Genomic DNA, 4176 nt, shown 5'->3' with positions numbered 1-4176 from the left:
TATTTAGTGACGTTAAAAACAATTGGGTCTAAACACTGTCTTAATTTCTTTTCCTAGCAATGGGTTCATTCACTTCAAACCAGACAGATTCCAATTTATTACACACATTCACTATGAAACTGTATATTTCAGGCTTACCACAAGACAGCAGTAACATTCTAAAAGCAGAGGTATACACCTATAAATATAGAGATCTCAAACTATCTCTTACAGAGATGCTTGTCAGTATGGCAAACTAAGCTAATCAGATGCTCTGCTTTTTACTGCAACACTTTAAAAAAATACAGTAGAATTAAATATTTAAATGAAAAACATTTAAATTACACGGGTTAATTCAAAAGGAAGAAATCAAGTGAAAAACACATCTGAGTCAAAACGATAAGGACATTTACATTTTAGCTGCTTCCAGGAGAGTTGGGACCTCCTCTACATCTTGGGCACTAGAGTTTTAACATCCAAAAGGGTGTAGGAAATGGCTCTTCTAACATGTGGAGGTAGAAGTTGGAACTGAATCCCTTCCAGAAACCCTAGAGCCTTACAGAGCTGTCCCAGCCCTAATAAGAGAGTAGAGGAAATGCCATACAGCACTCTGGGTAAGCAGAGATGTAATAGTTTATCTCTATCAAGTGCTTGTTGTAAAAGAAGAAAAAACAAGGATTCTAGGAAAAATTAAAATTCCAGTTAAGATGTGAGCCTAGGGTTGTGTTATTCCAAGGCTCTTGTTCTTTCCTTTGGTTTATGCTGGCTGTCCTTTCTCAGAATTGTCTTTATATTTGTGTAGAGTAATAGAGTTTCCCTCTTGAATCCAGAACCTAAGCGTAGGATTCTCTATGTACACACGATTTCTACAACATTTATATACATGTCACCCTGCCAGCCTTTGTAAACTCTTTTTTGGTGAGGATATGGTCTTTCTCTTGTTTTTTATGCAATTATTCCCTAGCATAGATCTCAAAGGTCTGCAAACTAGTGAACATCACAGTAAAACAGTGCAAACTTCAGCCCCCAGCTTCAGAGTTTAATTAGGTCAGAAACTGAATTCCAGTATGCCACGGTGTATGCTCCAGAGCAGAATTTCATTGATTCCCCCAACAAAATGCACTTGAGTTAAACGGCATTGTTGCAATCACAAAGCCTGATTTGTGAGAAAGGATGCAGGTGGATAAGAATATTGGATTTGAGTACTGAAGTTACCTTAAGAAGAATCTTGATGTTACACTTGTGATTTTAAAAATAAGCGGTTGGGGGCTTCCCTGGTGGCGCAGTGGTTGAGCGTCCGCCTGCCGATGCGGGGGATGCGGGTTCGTGCCCCGGTCCGGGAGGATCCCGCGTGCCGCGGAGCGGCTGGGCCCGTGAGCCGTGGCCGCTGAGCCTGTGCGTCCGGAGCCTGTGCTCCGCAACGGGAGGCCACGGCAGTGAGAGGCCCGCGTACCGCAAAAAAAAAAAAAAAAAAGGCAGTTGGAGACTAACTTGTTGCCCATGAAGGGGCTCTGAAATACTTCAACACTGCACCATATAAGCAGAGTCATCTATAAAACTGTATACTCAAGCATTACACATGTACCAAAAGTAAGATCATTCATTCTTTAATTGCACACACATTTTCATGAGCTGCAAAGATGAGACGAGTAAGTAGATGGAAGCACTGTATAGATCCTCTTATTTCATCTCTCCTTAACAGGCACCCCTTCTTACCAGGGTTTATCATGAGGTTGATAATTGAAATATTTATCCCTAATGTGACATAAATATTAAATAAACCCATCTGATAGACTGATTGAGATATAATAACATAGGTTACCAGAAATAACTCTAGAATAAATTATACGCTAGGGAAACTTAAAGCAGAGACCCTGATCAGAAAGAAGCGTGGAATAGAAGGGTGCTTTCGAAACTGTAATCATTAGAGCCACATTTTTATGATTTTCTGTATCTAAATAACTCCTGAGCTATTATTTACCTAATATTTTCCTTTAAATTGTCTGTTTTTAATTTAATCAATCAACACCTTTTTCTCAAAATTTTGATCTCAAAACAAACAAAAAAGGAAAAAAAGAAAAACAAAAACGTTATTGGAAACTTCATGGTTCCAGTGGGGAGAAAGGAGAGAAGGAGCCTGGAGCTGAGGCTCTGAGGCCGTCCAGAGAAAATCCTCACCCTTGAAGTGCTCTCTTGAAAGGAGCACTATACCCAGCCTCCATCTGGAGAAGAGGGCAGATCCAATAGTGGTCTGAGGGCCAGAGGGCCTGGAAGGGGCAGGGGCCCAAAGGCTCACAGGAAGTATTCAGCCACTGGCTTCTTGAAGGGGATGCCCCATGTCCCTCAGGAGTAGCCTCAAATATACTGAAATCTTCCTGAAGATGCTTATCCAGCTCCAGGATAGCTGCCATATTCCCACAGTTGTAGCAGTAGTTGGGTGACAACTGAACAGTGAGCACAGTTTCACTGAAGTGCCATTCGTAACCTGTCACCAGGTGGTGGGCCCGGATCATGTCAGTGTCCTTGGTTGAATGGAACTGGGTCACCACATCACTGCGAAATAGGTAGCCGGTCCCACAGGACTCCCACACCATCCTGTTGTGTCTTGAGGGTCGAACCAGAGCAGGTCACACACAGTCCATCAAGGGGCACGTCTTGCTTTTGGTCAATCATCTGCATCTAGTCCAGGGCCTAGATGGAGGTGGAGAGGCCCTGTGCACACAAAAGATCTTGTGATCAGCGACGGCCAACAGGCTGAGGTAGTCAAAGATCTCAGAGCAGTAGTGCTACATGGTGACGGAGCCACATTGCACCGGCACTCAGCAGAGAAGCCATAGACCTGGGCAATCTGGAGGCTACATGGTTGTCTGGGATCAGGGTGATACCGTCAGGATGGCCAACCTTAAATGCCAGCAGCAGGATTGTATCAGTGCCAAAGAAACTATGATCCACGTAGTCTCCCATGAAGAAGTCGTTGGTCTCAGGGATGTGGCCACCCTCTCTGAACAGCTCCCTGAGGTCATAGAATTGTCCCTGGCTGCAGCCACGTGCTGTGACTGGCAAGTCCAGGTTCTGCACTTTGCTCTCCAGCCTTAGTGCACAGGGCCTTGACTTCTCTCCCCTTGATGATCTTGCAGCATGGCAGCTGCTGGATCTGCTGGTCCAGGCAGCAGACCTTTGCTGTGGTCCACCCCTCCCCACCCCACAGGTCAGTGTGAGCTGTGGTGCACACAGGTCTGCACCCCTCCCACTCTGGCTCCAGCTCTCAGGGTCCCTGCCTTCCTCCTTCCCTCTGCTTTGGCCCCTTGCTCTGCTACTCAGTCTTTCATCCTGGGTCTTTTTTGTAGCTTTTCTCCCTTCTTATCTGTAGTCTTCCCCATTTCTCTTGATTTCCATTCATTTCTTCTTCAGAATTTTTTTGGTGATTTCTTTTTTCTTTTTTTGTTCTGTTATTAGTTCACATTCACTGTCCTACATTGCACCTCTTGTTCAAGATATTCCCCCCAATGAAAAGTTAACTCTCTAAAAACTGTTTACCTACATAGGAATGCCTACCTACATAGGAAAATTATATTTAATAAAAATGTAATGTTATATATAAATGATAAAAATATAACTAACATTTACTGAGAACTTACTATATGCTAAGTATTTTTCTATTTGCTTTACACGAATGCACTCATTTAATCCTCTTAAAAAATACCTTGATCTAGACAGTATTTTATCCAGTTTATAAATAAGGAAATGGAAGCCCAGAGATATTGCCCCAAATCTATATAGCCGATAAGTATTGGAGCCAAGATTCAAACTCTGACATTTTTACTTCAGAACTTATGCTCTTAACTTTACAATATAATGCACCCAAAACATGTGGAAACTACTGCTATTAAATCTCAGGAACACATGTAATGCCTTGTCTCAAAGCAAATACTGTGGAGAACTATATTCCATAATAAATGGCTTCATGTAAGTAACAAGAAAACAAAAAGCACGTAGATGATCCTAAGTGGGTAATAAGGTAGTAAAATTACAGTAAAAATGTGAATGTAATTGGTGAAACTTCATTTTGTATTGTCTTTTGAATTTAAATGAAGGCTTTGAATTCTTTTGAAAATAAACAATGGCATGGAAATTTTCCTTTCATTTAAATTAATGAGTTTGGCCATGTTTTTCAATGAGTCTTAAAAATAGAAAGTA

General features: G+C 41.9%; 1 pseudogene; it reads right to left on the bottom strand.

The window, feature by feature from the left end:
- Nucleotides 1-2271: 2271 nt before the first annotated feature.
- On the bottom strand, nucleotides 2272-2943 carry LOC101320379 (serine/threonine-protein phosphatase 4 catalytic subunit pseudogene; annotated as a pseudogene).
- Between the last annotated feature and the right edge of the window lie 1233 nt (nucleotides 2944-4176).

Source organism: Tursiops truncatus, chromosome 11 (genome assembly GCF_011762595.2).
Source record: "Tursiops truncatus isolate mTurTru1 chromosome 11, mTurTru1.mat.Y, whole genome shotgun sequence".
In the NCBI taxonomy this organism is placed as follows: domain Eukaryota; kingdom Metazoa; phylum Chordata; class Mammalia; order Artiodactyla; family Delphinidae; genus Tursiops; species Tursiops truncatus.
This window is presented reverse-complemented; position numbering and strand designations above follow the sequence as displayed.